Here is a 22,580-nt window from a genome sequence, read left to right on the forward strand (position 1 = left end):
TTCCTTCCCTCTCTCCAAGGTCAGCTCTAAATCCCCAAGTTGGCGCCATTCAGACTTGGGGGGGGGGTGTTCCAATGGGCAGGAGCAGCCCCAGAGAAGGCCCACAAGATGCTCCACTGACCGGATCCAGAGTATGCCAACTTGGCCACATCTGACTGCACTAGTTTCCTTCCTTCCTTCCTTCCTTCCTTCCTTCCTTCCTTCCTTCCTTCCTTCCTTCCTTCCTTCCTTCCATCCATCCATCCATCCATCCATCCATCCATTGTTTTTATTGCTTGTATCTTTATCATTCTTAGCTGCCACAAGATGGGCGGCCCTATCAGTCTTTTAACACATAAGGAAATGCACTGGATGAGATCTGGGACCTTCTGCGTGTTAGACAGCTTCCAGGTGCAGGAGTGTGCATCTTCTTCCTGAACCAAAGGCGGTGGCTATTCTTGAGTAGTGTTTTAGGGGAGCATGTTCACCAAAAGCGGGCAACCAAGAGAAAAGTAGCTCCCATTTCATCACATTTTCATTTAAGCCCCCAACTGAAATTACATTAAATAGAATCAAAACGGATTACTCACTGTGTTTCAATCTTTTCCCCCTTCCCTTACAGCAAACGTTAGATTGATATGCTGAGGAGGAAAAAAAATCCAAGGATATTCCCTTTATACACCCTCTTCTTCAGTATATTCGTTAGCTGGGATCACTGGAGTTTTAATGAGTACATTGATCTTGGAGAAGCAGCAGTTTTGAGATCCACCTGCTAAGGATCCTGAGGCTGAACTGCCACGGAGAAAGAGTGATCCTCAGGGAGCAGGATGACATTAAAGGATCCTTGAGGGTTATTGGGAGAAGGAAGGGAGCTGAGGGACAGCAGCTATTCCAGGTGTGGTTCCTTGGATGCTCTTGATGACCATTTCAGGGTACCATCAAAGGGACCGTCTCAATATACCCTCTCTTTGTTACATCCAGAAACGATGCGTCCCACAAGTCTTGCTGCCTGGAAACATTCTGGGCATGGCAGTCCTGCACATCTGGAGAGCAGCTGTTAAATGAAGCTGCCAGTATCTCTGTGGCCACAAGGGGGCAGGACACTTCTGATCCTAGATAAGACGATCACGCATGCTGTGTGTTTATTTTCTCCAGAGGGAGAGAAAGTCAGTCAACCTCTCCATCTGGATGCACTTGCAAAGAGCTGCACGGGGTCTTGAAAAATTAATCCATGTGATGCCAGCCTGCCTTTAAAAGGGAGGGGGGGCTGAAGATGTTCTGAGCATCACTGATGTCTGACTTCTTCCAGCACTAATAAGCAGCCAGGAATCTCCTTGAGAAGTGAGGAGGGATACGTTGAGATTTCTGTTGAACCAACTTTTATGGAGGTTGAGGGGGAAGATTTCTGCAGCCAACGAGAGCATTCCAGAAGCCAGTTCAACAGAGATTCATAAAGGTCATCCAGGTAGGATGCAGTATCCAGGGGAACAACCCTCTAGTCCAGTGTTTCTCTGGACTGGGGGATTCTGGGAATTGAAGTCCACACATCTTCAGGTTGCCCAGGTTGAGAAACACTGCTAATCATTAGACAGAATAGATTATAGAAAAAAGAGAGTTATGTTGCAACCATAGAGTAAGAGGTAAATTTATAATTGTACTTACACCTGCTGTAAAGAAGATTGGAAGCTACTTCTTGGTATCTTTTCTATTTTTACTTTTTCTTTTCTTTTTTTTTACTTTTTTGCACTTTTAGCTTTCTCTTTTCTTTTCCCCACTTTATATTAGTTTGTATTAGTTTTTATCTTTTGTTTTAATTTAATAAAATTATAGTTAAAAAAAGAGAGATTAAAAAACACTGCTCTAATCTATTACCCCCGAGTGGTTCTGCAAAAAAACAGGCCAGAAATTTAATTCCATGGGACGGTGACCTGTGTGTCACGGCCCTGATGCGGTGAAAAAAAGGCTTTTCAGTGCATCTTCTTGGTGACCAGGGAAGGACACCACAGACTCAAGGCCATTGAGGGAATTATTCCTCCGGGCCCTGACTTTAGACCAAGGCCATTACCAAAGATATTCCGCCCCCCTGAGATCCCGGCATGAAATTGAGAATAGGGGGGAGAAGGTTTTTTTTTTTAAGTCTCCAAATAATGAACACTAGGTTCAGCTCATTTGATGAGCCTTAAGGGGCTGGGGGGGCAAACCCATGTAATTTCTTAGGACATTTATTTGACTTAAGGCATGTCATATGTGCATATTTTTAAGGTACTGTATATAAAAATGCTTAAGGCATCAATTTTTTTTGCTTAGAAATATTTCCTTTGGTTGCTTTTTTGGCAAACTGAAAAATCCCCATGTATCTTTCCCTGCTCTAAAGTGTTTTTTTAAATACAAATGTGTGTGTGTGTGTGTCAGAGAGCGATGACAACAGTTCCCCATTTGAGCAGAGAATGCACCCCCCCACACACCCCTGCAGCCACATGAAACAGCCTGCAGGGGGCAGTACGGCCAAGAAAATGTGGTTTAGTTTCCTATATGGCACTCCCCCCCCCCCCATTAGTCTGATTCTAATCCGATTGTCCAAAAGACGCATTAAGCCTCCAGCTGCTTTCAGAATTGCCAGCCCCTCAGCTGAGGCTCTGTCTTTTTGAAAATGTCCCTGTGTTCTTTTCACATGAATTTTGAAATCCAGAAAAGAATTGCCAGACCTACTACAGCTTCCTCTGCTGAAAGTCCTGGGTTCTGCTTTCAGCCCCCCCCCTCCAAAGGCCTCTGTGGGACGGGATGGAGGGGGATCTGGGCTCCTGCCACATCCCAGCCTTTCCCAGCACCTGGAGGCCATCCAGCTGTTCCTCCCCATTCTGCTCACCTGCTTCCCAACACAAAGCTGGAAACGGGGCTGGGGGACGAGCAACACGGGGAAACGTGCGTGGCTTCCGAAGGAGCAGCAAGGGGAGGAATTCAACCCTTTTCCCAAAGTTTCTGAGTAGCCAGAATATGGCTTAGCTGCCTGGGATGCGCTGCCCCTCAGTTACAGCTACTGTGTTCAGCGCATGGTTTTCTGTGAACGGCCTCATGCTAATGCATTGATCGATGGGAGAGTTTGTTCCCCTGTCCTCCAGGAGCTCAAGGCAGCATTGAGATCGCTCCCCCCTTCAGTTTTTCTCACGCCGCAACCCTGTGAGGTAGGTTGAGCTGCAGGACAATGAGGACATCAGCCGTGAGCTTCCATGGCCAAGGGGCATTTGAATCTGGTCTTCCCTTGATCCCTACGGGAATGGGCAATAACGGGTAACCCTTGAATTACAGTACAAGTAGACTTTCAATAGCACTCACTTTTCCGCATCCGTCCTTTGGGATGATTCAGAGGAATGGCGTGGATCCTCTCCTCAGCCCATGGATGGAACTGGGATGGAGCTGCAGATCTGCAAGACAACCGCCACAGTCTGAAGTATGTGTCTGGTGGGAGGGGGTCTCATGTTTAAATGGGGTCCTTTGCAAGCAGAGGTTAGGTTCCCCATATGCATGGGGCCCACCACTTTCCTGCAAAGAAATTTAAGAGGTCTGTTGAGCGTAGTGTCTCCCTTACCTCTGCCAGAGACCTTCGTGAAACCCGTTCCCTTGTCCGCTCTGAGTGCACTGGCGTTCAGCGGAAGGCGAAAGGGATGACTGCCGGTGGAAGAGAATACTGTACCTCATGAAGAAGGGACTACTCCTGAGTAGGGACTCTGATGGCTGGCAGGTAGAGCTCGGAGTACTCAGTTGCCCAAGTTTTCTATGTAGACTGCAGCAAGTAGGCATTTGTGTTCCAGGGCTTAGTTTTTATTGCCTGTTTCTCCAAGCCAGTGCAGCTTATGCGATATAGGTAGTCCTTGTTTAGCGACTGCAGTTACGACCATGATGAGAAAGTAACTTTGCGACCAATCCTCACATTTACGACCTTTGCTGGTCTGTAAAGCAAAGGAGAGCTGAAGTCAGTTCGTAAGCCCAGTCAAGATTACAGTTAGCGACTGCTTCGCTTAATGACCAAGTTGCTAGTCCCAATTGTGGTCAGTAAACAAGGACTGCCTGTACCAGCATCCAGATAGCCAACCAAAGGCTTCTGAGAACCCTGCAAGCTGGCTGGGTGAGCCCTTCCCACCACTTGCATAACAAAAGGCATTTAACAAGCACACAGCCACTGCTGTTGTGCGATAGTGGCTCAAAGCCGTGGACGGGCCTCTGCCCGCGGAGCATGCATCAGGAGCACAACTGTCAGGGGGGTCTCTGACCGTTCCTCTCAATCCAGCGAAGGGCAAAGCATCCTCCAGGTGGCTTTTTCAGGACCGGCTCCAGATGCAGCGGCCCGTGCTGCTGCTCAGCCGGTCTCTCTTGGCAGCCTGCCCTCACGGAGAGGACAAACGTGTTCTGCATAGCTGGCAGCCTGGTTGCCGCTAAAGTCAGCCTTGGGCATTGCATTGCCCTCACCCCCCCAAGGCCTACTTGCATTTCCCAAGGTGCTTGGCTTGCACCCGCTCTCCCTCTCGGTGCAAAAGCCCCACATCTCACCCTGGGCAGGGGAGGTGGTCGGGCAAGTCAGATGAGGGTGGGGGGGTCCTTCATGGGTTTTTGTAAGACCCATATTAGCCTAAAGACACACAAACTGCTTGCGTGGATAAAGAGAGCTTTTGCACAGTTGTTACTCTAGTTGTAGCCCTTCCTGGTGAGGTCATCTTTTGCTCACTTAGGACCCTTGAAACATTGTGTGCGCTAAGCAGCACCTTGAGCAAAATCCTGCTGGGAAGCTCTTCGTGGGGAGGAGTTGGGAGCATTTTACTTTAGCCTCTTGGATATCTCTGCCCTCCAACCTCTGGGAGGGGAGAGATGATTAGGCTTTCCAAAGTTTTTATTATTTCCTTTTTCAACCCCATAGCTTATACGTCCCAATTCATCTATTGCGGGAGTGTTTAACCCATGCTCTCAGGAAAGAAGGAAACAGTTAACAAGTAAGTGCATCTCAATAAGAATGATACGCTAAAAGCTACAAAAATCACAAAAAGCAGCATAATCCCAGGCTGCAGGGTTTAAAATCATTATATGGAAAAGCTCCTCAAAATCCTATGGTTTCTGGCATCGAAAGGACAAGACATTAGAAGGCCTCGGAGGAGCCCGCAAGACTCCTTGGACGGGCTATGATTATTCAGTGAAGTAAACGTGGGAGCTGCAGTTCTCTAAATGCTAGAGGTGCAAACTGGGATCCTCCCCAGTCACCAGAACCAGGCACGGGAGGAGACTGGGAGCCTGTGCCATTGACGCAGCAGACGGATTGTTGGGTGGAAGACCGGTTTCCAGCATCCTGCCCGCGCTGCCTTTTCTAAGCCATCTTCCCCAGCAGCCCCCACGACTGCATCCTGCAGGTGTCTAGCTTAGCATTAGGCAGGGGGTGGTTTGCTGAGGCTCTGCAGAAAGTGGCGTGGATGGATGGCGCCACGCCTTGCCCTGCCCGGCCCTCCCCTCGTGAGCAGAACAGCAGAACCAGTTGGGCAGAGTCGAGGTCCTACTGCCAAAAGCTCTTCCATCATTTTAGGCGTGAATACTTAGCCCGGTGAATGCGCACGTGCGTGCCCTGAGCAGGGTCCCAGACGCCGGGCGAGGCTAAGCCGTGAAACTTCCCTTCAAGGGGAAAATCCTGTTCGATCCTAACCCTGTCGAGGGTATCAAATTTTTGGATTCCATGTGGCGCGGAGTCTCTCCCTCCTCTGGCCTGTATTGGAAACACCTTCCTTGCAACGTCCTCATTGAAGGTCCAATCAAATGTGGTCTTGGCTTTCTGCCTTCGGGCAGTTCTCACAATCATCCAAACTCGGTGTTGCTGGCAAGGTGGCTTTTCTCACGTTCAAAGCCCCCAGGCCAAAATTAGCTGCCCTCCTCATGGCTCTCAGCAGGGCAAAATGACGCATGTCAGTTGAGCTGTATGAGCAACGCCCCTGGAGTTGGAATTCAAGGTGGGTTCGGAGAGGCACCTGAAGGAACAGCTAGTTGGTGATTCATGCAAGCCTGCAATGATTCATCTAAACCAGTGTTTCTCAACCTTGGCAACTTTAAGATGTGTGGAGTGCAACTCCCAGAATTCCCCAGCCAGCCATTCTGGCTGGGGGATTCTGGGACTTGCACTCCACACATCTTAAAGTTGCCAAGGCTGAGAAACACTCATCTAAATATTAAAATGACTACCTTAATCAAAGATACATGCTTAGTTTTACCTCTTTCTAGGGATTTGCACACCTGAGTGAACTTTTAGAAAACTTGCAAAATTTCAGATAGGCAATCCATATAACCAAGTAGATGTGAAGCAAAGCCAAAAGGCCAACCATCGGTTAAGGCAGCCGAGGAATTTGAATCTCTTCTGCAGCTCTTCAGATGTGCTCACAGTTGCAGCTTCCAATGCAGGCTCTACTGACCAAAGCAAACCTTTCCCCGTGGATCAACTATGCAGGTCCCGGAATAACCTAGTTCCAAATCGTACAGGCCTTTAGAATCTGAGATAGCCCTTTGGGGGGGATCCGTTTTAAACAAAATGATGTCATGCAAGTGGAGAAGGGGATCTTGAGGTGAGAACCTGAAGATCTTGAAATGAAAAATAATCCATGCATGGATCACCGGAAACTGCTTTCAAGGACCACAACTGAAAATAGTTAAATCTGAGGTGGTGAAGGGGAAGTTGGTTGATTGATAGATAATGTGTAATTAAGTCATTTTTGACTCCTAGTGACCGCACAGATAGGGAAATAGATGGGTTAGATGTCTACAGAAGTCACTATGTTTGCCCGCTGCGAGGCCCTTCTAGCATGCCCCTAGAGCTTCACTTCTCTGCCCCATTTCTCTATTGAAAAGGGGGTAATTAATTAAACACTGCGCTTGTTGACTCCGGACTGTGCCAGGTCTCGGCCCTTCTCAACTTGAGAAATCCATTCTCTGAGATCTGATGAAGGGGTTTGGATGTTTTCATTGGGTTTCTCAGATTGGATTTGCAAAGCAACCTAAATTGTTCTTTGTTGTTGTTGTTCAGTCGTTTAGTCGTGTCCGACTCTTCGTGACCCCATGAACCATATTGCGCCAGGCCTTCCTGTCCTTCACTGCCTCCCTGAGTTGGCTCAGTTTCATGCTCATGGCTTCAGTGTCCTAATAGTCAGCTAAGTCCCCGTGGAGGATCTGGACAAAATGAAGCTGCGATAAGGCCGCGGATGCCCTGATCAGGCGTTCTTTCACAGCAGTGAAACGTGGGATGTTAAGCCTTGCAGTTTTGGAAATCAGTTTTGGGCAGGCAAAGGAGGTGGGTAATTTCCACAGAGCTGAGGGTGAGAAAGCAGATGGGCAGCACTGAGCCTCGGTGAAGTAAGTTAGCGAAAGAAGAGAAAGAAGGCCCGTTTTATTTACTTACTGATTCACATACTTAGTAGGGCTTGTATGTTGCCCTGATCTAAACGCGCAGCAAGTAACTTAATGCTTTCCTTGGTTCTGGGAATTGAAGTCCACGCTTCCTAAAGTTGCTGAGGTTGAGAAACACTGGGCCCACACATCGCTCACACATGATGGGGTTTCTTTGTCTTCAGCTTAGTGTCTTGTGGGAAACTCACTGTGCAGATTGGGAACCACGGTTTATGGCTTAGTGCAGTAGGTCTGACCCTCCCCCAACAAGCCATGGTTTTAGAAATGGTTGTCAAGCAAGGACACGTGAAGTCAACCGTTGTTTCTGGAACTCCAGTATAAAACAAGCAATTTTAAACGGCAGAAGGCAGGGCTGGTAACAGTGCCCGGTTAGGGAAGGTGCTTGCTTTTATTTTTTGCATTCAACACAAACGGCAGAGTGCAATCCTGTCTCGCTGAGCACTCGCGCTGTTAAAGCAGAGAGACTTGGGGTACATAATATGCAGAAAAGGCAAAACTGAAGGCATGCATTGCTATTAAACGCAGGCGCTACAGCCAAGGAATGCCAGATGTGCTCTGCTATGTCATGCAGGTCTTTTTCAGCGTACCTCCTGCTTTGCCAGGGAAGTCAGTTAGCTGAAGCTGCTCTTTGCTGGATAAAGGAGGGAGAAGCTTCCATTACCATCAAGCAGGGTTGGGCGGCTCTAGCTTCCCTCCCCTCCCGTCCCCCCCAGCACCTGACTGTCTGGATTTGTGTGATGACTGATGGCTCCTGGTAAGGGAGCAGACTTTGCCGCAAGATGTTATGGCACCGACCTTAATTCCGCTGTTCTAAGCCATCGTCCAAGCCCTCGCCTAGCAAACTCCATTGCTTCCCCTCCCCGGGTTGTGCCTCCTTCCTCTGTCGCGCAGAGGCCAGCCAGCTGTTCCTCGCGGAAGAGGCTTCACTACCGTTTCACGTGGCAGTGAATTCTGTAGGACAAGCCTGGTTTTGTGGAAGAAGTAATTTCTGCCCCTCCCAGGCTTGCTATTGCCAGCCCATTCAGTGCCTGCCAGGGAGTGAAGTTGGGGTTCTGTCTGTGCTTGGGAAAATGCTTGGGTTTCTGCCTGGCTGCAGAAACACTTCCCACCCCAAGCTTGTGCTTCCTCTCAAAGGGTTGTAGAAGTTTACAGCCCCAGAAACCTGAGAGATGGGCTCGTGCCTGCATTCATTCACTCGCAAAGTTACTCCCAAGCACCCAAGCCGGCGTTCCAGAATGGAGCCCCACCCTGCGCGTTCAAGGACCTGCCGACATCCAGAGGCAGCCTCACCCCACCCGGGCCCTTCGCTGAGAAAAGCGAGTGCCAAGACAGAGCGTGGGTGGGGGTGTGGGAGGAAAGGCGATAAGCAAACGGCCTGCAGACGGGGAAGCGGAGGCACGTCTGGAGACTGGTGGCTATTGCAAGCAGGCGAGAGGACTACTCAGCCAACTGCCAGGAGCCCAAATTGTGGGGAGCAGCATAGCCTGCCTGGAGCTTGGCTTAGGAGCAACTAGAAGAGGAACGACCCCACTGAAGCAGCCCCTCATCCCAACTAGGGTAAGAACGTTTGGAGGGAGGCAAAGGTGGTCTGCCACTTTACAGACTTTATAGACTATATATTTATACAGACTTTATACACTTTATAGACCTTTGCTTGAACTAAGCAATAAAGGACTGAGTATTAAAGACGTATTTACATGGCTACATCACCTTGCAAGTCCTGGAGGGGTGGAGAGCAACCGTCTGTGCTGGGGAAGGTGTGTGCTGCAATAAAGCATTGTGTACAGCTTTGGTGGTGTGTCCAGTCCTTGGAAAGCAAAGCACCCTCACCATGCCCCCCACTTCCCAAGCTCTAGAAGTGGGAAACTAAATCCATCTTCCTTTTGCGCCTTCCAATTGGCACCACACGGTGTGGCGTTTGACCGTTTAAGCAAGTCTTTTCCATTCCAGGTTCAATCGGCCTGTGGCAGAATTGATTTCCTTTTTCTTTCCCCTCTCCTAGCATGACCTATTTTGTCTCTGTAATGGATCTGGAATCCAATTGCTCTTTCTACGGACCAGAAAGTTTTTCCCCCCTGCACGGGTGTGTTTGTATATTTAAGATCTGTGTGCCGTAAAACTCACTTATGTTACAGTTTTACTTTAGAAGTTACTTGTGTGATGCAACTTGTATAATGTACAATTTGTACGTATATGTGTATGCCTATGGAATATTCTATCTCTCGCCACGTACACACCCACACACGCAAGTTGCATGATGCATAGGCCATTAATGATAAAAAGGGATAGATGTTAGGCATCTCTTAAGAAACAGCTAAAGAGTGGGTAGGAGGCCACGCCCCACCCTTCTGGACAGAGAGACACCCGCTGCACCGGGACATAGGTGCCCCTTTTGAAATGCATTGATACCATGCCCGGTGTCTCCCCCTTGTGCACAGCAGCCTTCCTCTTGCAGAACCAGGGTGATGCGCAGTTCCTTTGTAATAATTTGCATTCAGGGCTCGATACAGATTCAGTGAGACTGCCAGAACAATCCCATCACAGTGACCACCATTTGCATCTTTCCCCAATCGGCTCTCTCTCTCTGCCTCTCTGCAAAACTTGCTGGCATTGGTGGCCCACTTTAAACAACAGCTTGCAGCCTTTCCAGCCCTCCATTACCTCCTAGTTACACACCGACTCCCTCATGGATGGCAGTTCCAGACTAAACAGCCGGGGTCCAAAGCAGCTGTTAAAACCAAGCGACACCCACATTAAGAGTGTCTCTGGGGGAAGAGTCCAGGTGAGGCTCCCAACTCAGGGTCCTTGTATAGAGGCCACCTTAAAACTGGCTGCCTTCATGGGAACTGGAGCAAAGTGCCAAGGGGTGCCAAGAACAGGAGAGGGGCAAAGGCATGGCAAGCCTCCCCGTGCCCTCCCTGCTAATTAGAGCTCAGCCCGTCCTTGCAGGAGAGCTCACCTGCATCTCCCCTGAGTTGAACTGAGCCTGTACAATTCTATGCAACAGCCCTCTGAGTCGCAGGTAAACAAAATGTTCCCTGGAGACCTGGGTCCCGTTGCTACCAACTCAGGGCCCACATAACTGTCGAAGGCCAAGTTGCCATGATGGCAAGCTCCCCAAGGCTTCGATGGCTTCCTCGGCAAGTTGCTTCCTGGGCTGATTTGTGTGCCGTTTATTCAAACCCACCGTGTTTTATGCAGCGGAGGAGATTCTGTGGCAGTTTATGAAAATAGAAAATAGCACCTGCAGGGAAAAGGCAACCGATGAACAATCAATAGGCCAGCCTTCTTATTTTTCACCAAGGCGTATATAAATATGCACATACATATAAAAACCTCCACAGTGGTCCACTTTTCCCAGCAGGGTCTCTTGTAGGTCACACGGGGGCTCAAACTCCTTGAGCTGTTGAGCTGCAGTAAAAAGGCTCCGGCCAACGCCTGGCTTATTTCTTACCCTCGATTAACTATTTACCGACAAACCTGGAGAACGAACAAAGCACAGCCCCACAAGACGTGGGGCTGATTTACCTGAGCTACTGGAACTTTATGAACGGGATGAATAAATCTGGCTCTGCTTGACCACAATGAACAGCTGCAAGGGGAAATGCCAGGAATGCTCTTAATTTCTCGGGCCCCGAACGGGGAACAGCTGGCTCTGAAATGGTCTGTCCCAGGATGACCTCTGCTTCTGCGGAACGGATGACATGCCTCCTTCCTTCAGGCCTTTCGGCTGCAGTCCTGCCGTATTTGAGCCCAGCCTTGCTTCTTTTCACACAAAGGAGATCCTTTGAAACGGATCAGTCTTCTGGGGAATCAGCCCCCGTGGGAAGGAACGAGCAGGACCCACTGAAGCTGGGCGAAGGCACCACGCAAAGCCTGTCTGGGAGGTCTGTCCACTCAGCCAGTCAAGGGTGCCTGCAAGGTGTGGTCAGAGTCAAGATGGCGGCCACAAGGGTGCAGTCAAAGCTCCCCCTGCATCGCACCTCAAAGTCTGGTGGACTGCACCGTTGTGGCCGCCATTTTGACTTTTTTTACCATACCCTGCAGCCAGGGAACTCCGGGCAATGACACTGCCTTTTCTCTCATATACAAAGCTCACCAACACAAAGAGAAATTTAATCTGCTCACTAGCCCAAAGAGCTACCATATTTACTAAAGAACACCCCCCCTTTATTGCTTAAAGGGGATCTCCAACTCCCTAAATGGCGGCCATTTAGTGGCCATTTCCCAAATGTTTGGATTGCATTTCGGGCCTAAACCTGTTGCTTGAAAAAAGCCTGTTAACAGCGGGAAAAGAGAAAAGAGGTGGCCTTATATAAACATCTGGATGCACTTTGAGATGCTATCTGTACGTTTCAATCGGTTGTTCTCCAATTTGGGGGAAAAAAGGGTAATGGTCTTTCCTAGCAAATAAAAGTTCAGACCCTTGCTAAAAAAAACCACGATGGAAATCTAGTTTGCACAATAGATATGGGGGAATTTCAGGTCACTTATTGAGGAAGATACGGTAGATCAGTGTTTCTCACCCTCAGCGGCTTTAAGATGGGTGGACCAACTCGCAGAATTCTCTAGCCAGGCATGCTGGCTGGGGAATTCTGGGAGTTGAAGTCCACCCATCTTAATGCCGCTGAGGGTAAGAAACGCTGCTGTAGATAAACGCCTCAGACTAAACAGGTCGGGCGAAATTCCCCCGCCTTTTTCTCCTTCAAGGGGAGGAAAGGAAAAGGCCCTCTGACGCTTCTTTCGAAGGAGAAGAAGGGGCGAAAGGACCCTGGGCCGGGCGCAGGGCCCCCCCTCCCTGAAGGGCAGCCGGCCGAAAAAGGTGCGTGGCGTCCGCAGCTTCCCGAAAGCCCCCGTTAGGGGCGGGGCGTCCGCCCCTCACCGCGATGACGCCAGAATGACGGAGGGCCGCGCGCGCGTCTCCAAGCGAGGGCGAGGTTGCCGGGTAACGCCGCTCCTGGCGCGCGCTGGCATCCGCCGGCTTTGGGGCGGGGGGGTAGATGCCTGCGGGCTTCTCTGCTCCCCCCCCCGCGAACACGTCAGGGGGCAAATCCTCTCCGTCGCCCACCGCCGCGGTATAAGCCAAGCCCCGGGTGCCCTGGGGGCTGGCGCCCCCCCCCCCCCGCGGCGCTCCGTCCTCTCCCCGGGCCCGGCTGGACCGGCGGCTGCTTTTGCGCGGGGAAGACCCCCGCCCCCACCCCGCCCGGAGACCACGGAGGAGGGTCCGCCTGAGGCGGGCGGCGCGATGGCGCGGGGGCGCTTGGCTCCGGGGGGGCGCGTTGCTATGGCAGCACCGCGCCCCCCACCCGCGCCCCCGCGGTTGGCAGCCTCTCCGGCCGGGCCCTGAAGGGGCGGCCCGGCCGGAGAGCCGCCGCCGCCCGGCCCCCGCCTCCCCGCGCTGGAGTTCCCCGCCCGGCCGCGGGGCGCGCTTTGATTCGCTGCGGCGCTCGGGCAGGCGGCTCTGCGGCTTCCCCGCGTCCCGCCTCGCTCGGCCTGCCTCGCCTCGCCTCGCTGCGCCGCGCCTCCTCGGAAGATGGCGGCCTGCAGGAGCCCCTCATGCTAGGCGAGCGCCCGCAGCCCCAGCCCGCCGCCCGCGCGTCCAGGGGCCGCGAGCGCTGCCCCCCCGTCGCGGCGCCCCCCCGCCGGCAGCAGCAGCAGCAGCCGCAGCAGCAGCGGAGAGCCGCGCAAGGTACAGGCGCGAGGGCGCTGGCCTGGCCCGGCCCGGCCGGGGGCGGGGGGAGGGCTGGCAGGGCCGTGCGGGGCGCTCGGTCGCGTCGCCCTCCCTCGCGGGCAGCCCGATCGGAGGCCGCGGGCCCGAGCCGGGCGCGGGCGCGCGGCGGGGCCCGAGGAGGCCCGGCCCGCGGCGCCCCAAGACATGCGCACTCCCCGCCGCCGCCGCCGGTCTGCCTGGAGACAAAGGGCCTGGGACGCGGCGGCCGGGGGCCCGGCCCCCGTGCGCGGGGAGGGCGGGAAGGCGCCCCTCGGAGAGGCCGCGGAGGGCCGGGCGGCGGCGGCGGCGGCGGCTGCTGAATCATGGCGGGACGGAGGGGTGGCGGCGGCGGCGGGCCGTGGGCGCGCGGCGGGAGGGAGCCTCGGTCCTCGGGGCGACTTTGTCCTCGGGGCTTTCCTGCCAGGAGGGACGGAGGGGCCCGGCCTGTGCTCGGGAGGGAAGGAGGGACCTGGCCTCTGCACCTGCTCAGAGGCACGTTCCCCTGCCGGCTCTCCGCCCGGGAGCTGGAGCTGGAAGGAGGCCGCTGAGGGTCTCCCCCGTGCCGGGCCCTGCGGGGCTGGGTCATCGAGGCCGGTGTTTCTCCACCCGGGGCCCTTTCCGACGTGTGGACTTCATCTCCCAAGATTCCCCCGCCAGCATGGAATCCTGGGAGGTGGAGTCCGCGTGTCTGAAAGGGGCCCGGGCTGGGAAACAGCGGCCTCGATGACCCAGCGCTGGCTTCCTCCAGCTGCATTAGATGGGCGCAAATAGGTGGGGGGCAGGAGAGCCCAGATGGGCGGAAAGAAGCAGCTGCAAAGGCGCGGCGTAGCAAAAGGAGGCTTCTGCCAAGGTCGCCCCCAGGAATCAAGCAGGGGGTTTCTGCGTCTCTAGGAGTTTGATCCTGGGTTAGTTCGGCTTCCTTGTGGTTTATCAAACGGGACTTGGGGAAGGAGAGTCTTTTCTCTGCTTATTTTAGGGAGGTGGGATGCGGCCGTTCTCCCCCCCCCCCCGCACAGACGTTTCTGGACTGCTTGTGTCCCTCCTTCAGTTTTATACCCCGCTTTTTGTTTTTGATCGGTTGCCTTGACCAGGTGGTTTACTCAACTGAAAAAATAAACAGTGGAACAACAATACAGAATAAAATTTCCTTTCAGTAGAAACCACAGTTGGGATGGTAAGCTGGTGACAGTGTGAGCTTGTTCAGTAAATCCGTGGGGAGGGGGAGAGCAAACTAAAGCTCTTAAAAATATACATCTCCACTGTGCACATTCAGAAAGCTTAAAATAAGCTCTCTGGGCCCAGGGAAGGTTTTATGGAGGAGGTGGCCCCACTTTAATTACCCTCCCACCCCATTTCTGATGGGACGAGTCTGCATGAAGTGCTTTCTCAGCATTTCAGTGGCAGAACTGGGGGATGGGATGCCCTTCATGGTGGCTGTTGCAAGGAAAGTGCTGGGAAGTCCCTCATTGAAAGCCATTTCCCCCCCAGTACAATTCATTGAGTTTTTTTTTATGTAAAAGAGTTGTAGTGGTGCAGATATTCCAGCAGCTGAACTGTTTTCACTGGGGCACGGATCTATCTCCATGCATGTTAGGGTGGAGCCTCTCCGAGGCTTTTTCTCACAGCCTCGTGGTGCCCCAGAGGGGAGGCGTCTCTCTTCGCTGATAACAGGGAAGTTTGCAGCTGGTTGTTGCCATAACTGAACTTTCTCCATTTGAAAAACCAGCTCTTGCACAGTCCAGGACCATCTTGAGGTGTCTGGAGGGCATCAGGTGTCAGTCATTGAAGGTGTTACACTACAGTTTTTCTCATCCAGCATGACACTGTGGGAATTGTAGTTAGCCACATCTGGCACTGTGGGAATTGTAGTTGGCCACATCTGGAAGTCACCACATGGAGAAGACTAGATCAGCACCCTTGAGTTAGATTGATCAAAGGCACAACTGGTGAAGGCCACCTTGGGTTGGATTGGGGGGGTGCCTGTATTTCAGACTTGTCTTTCATGCTGGACAGTGCCAAGACAAACTCTTTTTGATTTCAGTTAACTGACATCCAGTCTTAGTTAAAAATTGAGCATTCTTCTTCTGTCCTGCTTAAAAAAAATAGCAATGTTTGAAGATCTCTGGGAGTTGTAGAATAGGCTTTTGGCCAGATACAGCCCTGAGATCTCAGGTTGAACGTCTCTGGAACAAATGGATAAATTGTTCTGGTTTCTTATGGGTTGCTTTAATAAACTGTAGGAGGAAGATTGGAAAAACAGCAGTTCTAGTTGAGATATAAAATTAACTGTTATCTTGAAGGAAGTCATTAAGTGTGAGTGGGTTTTCCATATGCCCTTGCTCAGTATCCAGCATAAATTTATGGGATGCGCACCACTGGGTTCATCTGAACAGAAAAGCAGAGGGTAGACCAGCAGATTTTCAGGTGGCTGTGTAGACGTTAATGTGAAGCTTGGATGTCTGTGAAACAGAGCTGAAAATGTCACTTGACAGAGTGAAGGTGGGAAGCTTAGCCTTCCGTCTGGCTTGGCTTTGTGCATTGCCACATAGGTCAAAGGTGATTGATTGTAGGATGTTTTCAGGAAGCTTTTTGGGAAGTTAAAAACAAGTTAGGCAGCTCTTGTGTTAACTTACAAAGTGGGATGCGGAAGTCCCATTCTGATTGATTGGGGCCTGGTTTTATTTCCCCTGGATGGTAGAGCCCTCAAGGGCCAGCGATGCGGCTTCCAGAGCCTGTCAGCAGTCAGTTGCTGATGAAGGCCGAGGCAGACAAATTTCTCCTTGAGCTCTTGCGTCCTTTGCTTTCAGTTTGGTCAGAGCTTGCAAGATGAGCTGACGGTCATAGCTGCATTACATCTGGGGAGATAGTTGCTAGATGCAACATAGTCAGAATTTGGAAAAAACTGAACAGGGATTATCACTGCATACGACTCCTAAACCCAGAAGCTTCAGGTGAGGAGAGGACCCAGAATTGTGCAGAAAAAGATCATTCCGATCTGTACACATTTGGACCAAGACTGCACCTAGTCTGGGGTCTTAGATTTAAGCACCATTCTTCTGACATGTTTATGAGTCGGGCACAAAGCTACAGGCCTGCGACTGGCTTTTAGGGAAGCGAATATTGATTTATTAAATTTCGAAACAGATGCAAGTCTTTCTGAGTGAGAAACAATCTGTCTTTGTGGAAGAAGACATATCACCTTAAGAGGCATTTCCACCCACATGGGAAAAAGGAATGGTGAGTTGCATCTTTCAGTCCAGACAGTCACATAAACAAACAGCATTTGAATATACTTTTACCAGGGTATGTAAACTTGAGAATCAAAAGCCACAATTAAAAACCATTCTTGGCATCAGTTGCCTTCTGAACTATTCAAACCAGTTCTGCTGATAGTAAAAATTCATTCTGAGTTCCTTAGCCTCTGTGGTGAATTGTTGCACTAAGTGAATCTCTCCCAAAATCGACATTCTGGAATGCTGAAGGTAGAGTTTGTAAAACTGATACCTGTTAGAAGTTCTACTGTGCCCCATTCAGGTGAGAAGGGGAGTGTATAAGAGGATTATTGTGCCCTTTGGCCATGCATATTGTGGGCAAAATATTCAACTGTATCTTCAACACACTTTTCACATCAGCAAGAAAAAAACGAGAAGAATGCTTTATAACTTTGGATATAATTGCAATCTATATCTAATAGTTTTTTGTCAGTTTAATGTTCTGGATCTAGCTTATTAGCATCACTGTGATCATGTATCAACAGCAGGCATTGTTAGAGGCTTTATAGAGCTTTGTAAACAATTAGGTTGTGTGTGTGTCTTGTGGCTATATGGGTTGGGAATACATGAAGGTTGGATTTAGAGATGGTATTTGAAACTGGTTTAGTCGAATCTCTGAATCAGTCTCTAGAATCGGAAAGATGAATCAAGTGTCCCAAATTGTTCTTTGTGAGTCAATCCATTACAGAAGAAGTGCTTTCAACTCACATATATGTGACATGCTGTGCAAAAAATGAAAAAAAGGACACATCTCTGTTCTTGAGCTGTTCCTGATGGGCAAAACGCATCAACTTTTCTTTGCCTGGCTGTCGTTATTTTAACTGACAGTGTATTCCTCTTTTGTCAACCTGCAACATCTTTAAAACATACAAGAGAAGACAGAGATGCTGAGAAAGATTCCCCAAAGAGGCAGAACCAATTTTGTAAATCCATAAGGCACATATTAGACTCGTCTGGGTGAACAGTTTAAGCCTGTTTCAATGGGAAGGAAAAGAAATTGCCAGTAAAGTTAATATCTGCTTGGCCCTCTCCAGATCTTTTAGGATCACAATTCTCCCATGCTTGTAGGTCCCTTCCTGATGTGCTGGGACTCCAGTCCCCACCATCCTCAGCCACGGTGGTAGAAAACACACCTGGAGGGCTCCATTGGGGAAATTGATGCAGAACGCGACTCGACCCACCCCTGGCTTGACTTTCTGTTAGCGTCACAAGTCACTTGGTGGGGTGGGGGGCTTCTGTTCCTGGTGAACAATTCACATGGGGAGTGGGGCACTCCATGCCCTGAGGACTAAACTGGGGCCGAATGCACATGGGGTGTGTGTGCGATCCAGTGATTTATCGTGTCCTGTGCAGCGCTGCAAGCAGGAGCAGTCAGATTTGGGTTCATTTCTGCAAACAGCCGCGTGATCAAAGGGCGGCTGGCAGGTTTTCCTAAGGGAGGGCCTTTTCTCTCTCCTCTTTAAAAAGGAGTTGGGAATTTTGGCGGCCCTCCCAACCAATTCTGGCTGCCGTTTGCCCAATGCCATTTATTGTTCTGCTTTTGGCATCCCCTTTCCCCCCAAAGCCAGTTCACCACCCACTGCCAAAGCTGCCGAGGCTGAAACCTTGGACTGTGTCAAGAGTATGAGGCCCAAGAAAGGGTTCGTTTCGTGGAGATGCAAACCAGTGAAGAGGAGCAGCATTCTGACGGAAGGAGAAGGGAATCGAATTTGGAAGGATGAGGTAGAAGGGGGGCATCTTTCTTTTTCTTTTCCGGGTTCAGATCTGGCACGTAGAAGAAACTTCTTTCTCTGTGGCAAAAAGTCAGGAGGAATCTGGGAGCACCTTTTCTGACTTGTGCGTGTTAGTAAAAATGCATGTGCCTTTTGATAAAATTTGAGAGTTGGAGAAGGTGCTCCCAGGGCAGTCCTGATTTTTTGACCACCATATTCTAACCTGGCTGTCCTCCAAGTTTTTTTGAGTGGGATTCTGACTTTCGGTGATGTCCGGCCTGGAGCACCAAGCCCTGGCACAGAATGGATGCATCATAGGCCAAATGTCCTGTTGTGTGGAATTGCACAGTTGGCATGAGCAGATGTGGGGCTTGGGAGGGGTTTTGCAAATGTCCCTTTTTCCCCCCACTTTCTGCCATTGCTTGGAAGCGATTCATCTTGTCCCTTCTCTAAGAAAAGCCAGAATCAAATTCCTCTTGCAATTTTCCTGGATTTGGAAATTAAAAAGAATAATTAATATGCATATGCAGACACCAAATGCAGCAGCTTCTCGCTGGGCTGCGGGGAACAAAAGCAGCTAGTGACAGGAAATGCTGGTTTGGTGAACTTGTTTGCAACATGCAAGACTGGAGCTGGTTAATTTCTTTTTTTTTTTACTTCCTGTTCACAGTCTGTTTAGATCAGTAGTAGTTGTGTTTTTCCATGTAGCCATTCTGTGAATGTTCTTCTGTTCAGGCAAGCATAAATCTGACCATTTGGTACAGTATGTTCCTTACTACTACTTTCTTTTCTTTTTTTTTTAAATAGATAGCCTCCGACTTTAATTGGGAAAAATGTCGGCCCGCTATTTATGGCCAGAAGTTTTCTCCCCTTTTTTTTTCTTTGAAACGCCCTTGCTGTTGGACAGCAGGAATTGTGCAAAGCGCAGAGTAGAACAATTTGTATTCAGTCATGTGGAATCACATGGGCTTGGGTGCAGGCCTGGCGAAAGCATCCTTGAGGATTCGTTTTTATCTGCAGATTTTTTTGCATGTAAGGCTTGGATGAGTGGTGCAGTAGAAATACACATTGTGGGTACATCACCCAGTCACAACTGTGCATCATCTATGCATATACGTTTGTATGAAAATACAGTTCTTGACAGAAAAAATAAGCTTCAGCTTTCACTAGTAGAAGAGGCTTATAAAATACCAAACTGGGGGTTTGTTTTGGAAAAAAGCTTCCATGCAGTCCAAATATATTTACTGGTTTCTGCAAACATGTATCCATCCATACAGGCACAGGTCTCGTCATGATAGACACAGGTTGATTAATCCTGGTTTCTTAAAGAGCCATAATGGCTAGCTTGGCTTGTTTATAGCCCAGAAGGCCACCAAAGGCCTTTCGAAGTGGTTTATCAGTTTGTAATTCTTAATGTGGCCAAAGGGAAAAATCATTAAATACTAGGGCTGTGCAGTGCTTCAGATCAGATTCCAAAAAGGTGGTAGAGATGTGAATGTAGACTCTGTCAGCAATTCTCTAGAGCAACCACATCTTTTGTGTAGCTGCCCTCTCCAGCTGCCACATGACCCTGCGAAAAGACATGGCTGCTTTCAAGAGTTGCAGACAACTACTGCATATGAACCTATACTCTTCAAAGTGGCTTTTTGCAATCAGAGTAGACTTGTTTGCACATCCTCTTAAATATTGGTTTTTTTTAATTCACGATATTTAATTTTAATTAAATGGAAATAAAATTAAACCCTTTCCTGGTTCCTGACCTCCACTCTTTGAACTGCAGTGCCACCCAAATGGTAGTGCAGCCTTGAAAAAGGGGTTGTTCCCTGCATGGTTTCCAAATTGCAGTGATGGAGTTTGCATACTCTGCTAATCAAGACCTGGCTACGTGATCTGGCCTGGGGGTCTCGGGGGACCAGGGAGATTTTGCGATAGCTCCCTTATTAATATTATCCTCTCCTGTTTTGTGTGCTTTTATAGTTATTTTCACTTGTGATTGTTTTTTATGTGTTATTTTTAATTGTTATGCACCACCCAGAGTCACTTTTATGTGAGATGGATGGCTATATAAATACAATAAATAAATTAACTAACTAAAACTGAACCAATTATGTCTTAGTGGAATTATGGCTCAGCCAGATCCCTCTTAAGGCAGGGAGCCCTTCCTTCTTTCCTTCCTGCCTGCCTGCAAGACTTTTTTGAGCTTTTGTCTCCTCCCTCAACTGGTAAAACTGTCCCCATTATCCCACCTCCAGGCTGAAAAAATAGCCCTATGTTAATTTTGGCCTATGCCTTACTTGTTGGAACATTTTCACAGTGAACTAAAAGTGCCACTTAACCTCTGTTTGAGCAGGTGGTAAGCATTTAATGCAGGCTGTACCTAAGAAGCAGTATGCTGGATTAGACCAGAGCCTCTCTAACCTAGTCTCCTGTTGCCCCAGTGGTTACAGGACTAAACCAGAGGCAAGAGTCAAATCTTCTTGCTCAGAGACTAGTGTCAAGAGGCCTAAAGTTTTCTGGATAGAGATAATAGAGGCCATAGTCAACTCTTAGCGACCACCTAGGTAGATTTTCTCCAGGAGGATTTGTCCCCAGCCTTGTCCTTCAGGTCTTCCAACGTGCACTCATCACCACTGCAGGCATCCCCCCCCCCCGTGTGAAAGGTATGGCACCCAACGTGTCTTTGCCTCCATTTCAACCCATGAGCCATCCGCCCTTCTTTCCAGTAGTACCTAGCTGATAGGAAATAAAATTAAAAGAACAAAACCATTTTTTAAAAAATCATGAGCTAAAAGCCACCCTGAATACGTCATTGACTCTCTGTGGCTGGTAGATTTCAGAGGGAACCATATTTTAGTCTACATGTCAGTTTTGTGGCTGTGGATCGGATGAAAACAACACCCCAAGTTTCTCTGTCACTTCTGCCCCAGAAAAAGATCTGGTATCCAGGCAGTCTTTCAAGGGACAGTATTTCCAAGATTGTCAACCACTGAACACAAATTATATAGGGCAAATAGTCTGAGAAAATCCAAAAAGGATTTCAGTGCCACCTTCTGTCCTCTGGGTTACAGGCAAAAGATGTTAACAAGAAGGTCAGTGTTACCTCTCTAATTCCATAAGTTGTGGCTGGAGTAGAAGGTTTGTTCAGAAAGGTTAGAGAGCTTTCTGAATCAGGCAATAGATTTGCGCTCCCAAAGAAGAGAGGTACATTCAGCCTTGCACAAGCTTGCAGCTGTCAAGATCGTGTAACTAGCAAGCCTTGGCTTCTCAGGATGATGAGACAGACCAAAGTTTTTGTGAGAAATGGAAATCGGGTTTTTCGAATGTCAGAGAAAGGGTCTGGTTCCCCATGTTGGGTAGGGCTTGATAGAACATTAGGATCAGGAACAATATGTGACGTGTAAATTTTTTAAAAAAATTTTATCCCACCTTTATTGTTTTTATAAATAATGCGAGGTGGCAAACTTACTGAACACTCTTTCCTCCTCCTATTTTCCCCACAACAACAACCCTGTGAGGTGGGCTGGGCTGGGAGAGTGACTGGCCCAAGGTCACCCCTCTGCCTTTCATGCTTAAGACGGGACTAGAACTCACAGCCTCCTGCTTTCTAGCCTGGTGCCTTCACCACTAGTCCAAACTGGCTCTATTATTTATCTTTGATTTAGAACATTTATATCCTTCTTCATCCTGGAAGGTTTCAGAGTGGCATACAGAAGATGAAAAACTAAGCTACCTGACCCTTAGACATCTAGAGGAATCTGAAAGTGCCTTTTCCAACTAACAGATTTTATTAAAAGGCCTAAGCTTTTGTGAGCTCCTTCTGATTCCTGACATGGCTCTCCCATTGCATCTAAGGACACAACGCTGAAGGAGAAGGACAGCTAGACAAAGGCACCCCGTTCATCAGTTTGTGTGACTCTGCTGTACTTCTCTGTGAGGCAGCTGGGGCTGCTGACCTCCAGGAGAAGGGGCAAAATGCTCTTCAAAAATGGCTGGCCATCGTGGAGGAGAAGGTTCCATGCACCATAAAAAGTAGGGTTGGGGCCCTGTGCAGCCTGGACTCCAATTGGGTGCTTGTACCCTAGCTGGGGAGCTGTTGGTCCATCGACAGCTGTGCAGATCTCAACCATATGCCAAGGTAATCCAGCAGTTGCAGGCATTCTCTCGCTGTGGGAGAAGTTGGCATGGTTTCTCTGCCCTTAGGGTAAAGGGTTACATCTTGGCTAAAAGGCCAAGGGAGACCAGTTTAGGGCAGCCAGCCCAGGGGTGAAACACATGTGGCAGTCTTTCTGATTCAACTGAAAGGCAGCTGATGTGTGTACCTCCAGCTGGATTCACAGGGAACCAAATGCATGCTCAGAGAAAGAGCAATGGACATCATATAAACGGGATTGTAAAAAGGTGTTTTTTTTTTTTTTTGCGAGACAGAAAACATTCCAAGCTGAATTGGAAATTTGTGACCTTACCAAGAAGCCCCTCTCCTGT

At 49.5% G+C, this 22,580-nt stretch overlaps 1 protein-coding gene across 7 annotated transcripts in view; it reads left to right on the top strand.

Annotated features, from left to right (window-relative positions):
• Positions 1-12,738: 12,738 nt before the first annotated feature.
• Positions 12,739-22,580, top strand: part of MBNL3 (muscleblind like splicing regulator 3) — a 64,291-nt gene continuing 54,449 nt past the window's right edge. The window contains exon 1 of one of the 7 annotated variants that reach the window (XM_088151743.1): positions 12,739-13,093. The gene's annotated coding sequence lies outside the window, so the exon portion shown is untranslated. Of the gene's footprint in view, positions 13,094-14,000; positions 14,020-16,332; positions 16,352-17,758; positions 18,109-22,580 lie in introns of those variants that run through there. The other 6 variants (XM_088151736.1, XM_088151744.1, XM_088151742.1 and 3 more) reach the window with 6 other exon arrangements.

The sequence above is a fragment of the Python bivittatus genome, unplaced genomic scaffold (genome assembly GCF_059951505.1).
Source record: "Python bivittatus isolate LINGU-HERP-01145 unplaced genomic scaffold, Pbiv_v1 ctg000670_np1212, whole genome shotgun sequence".
NCBI lineage: Eukaryota > Metazoa > Chordata > Lepidosauria > Squamata > Pythonidae > Python > Python bivittatus.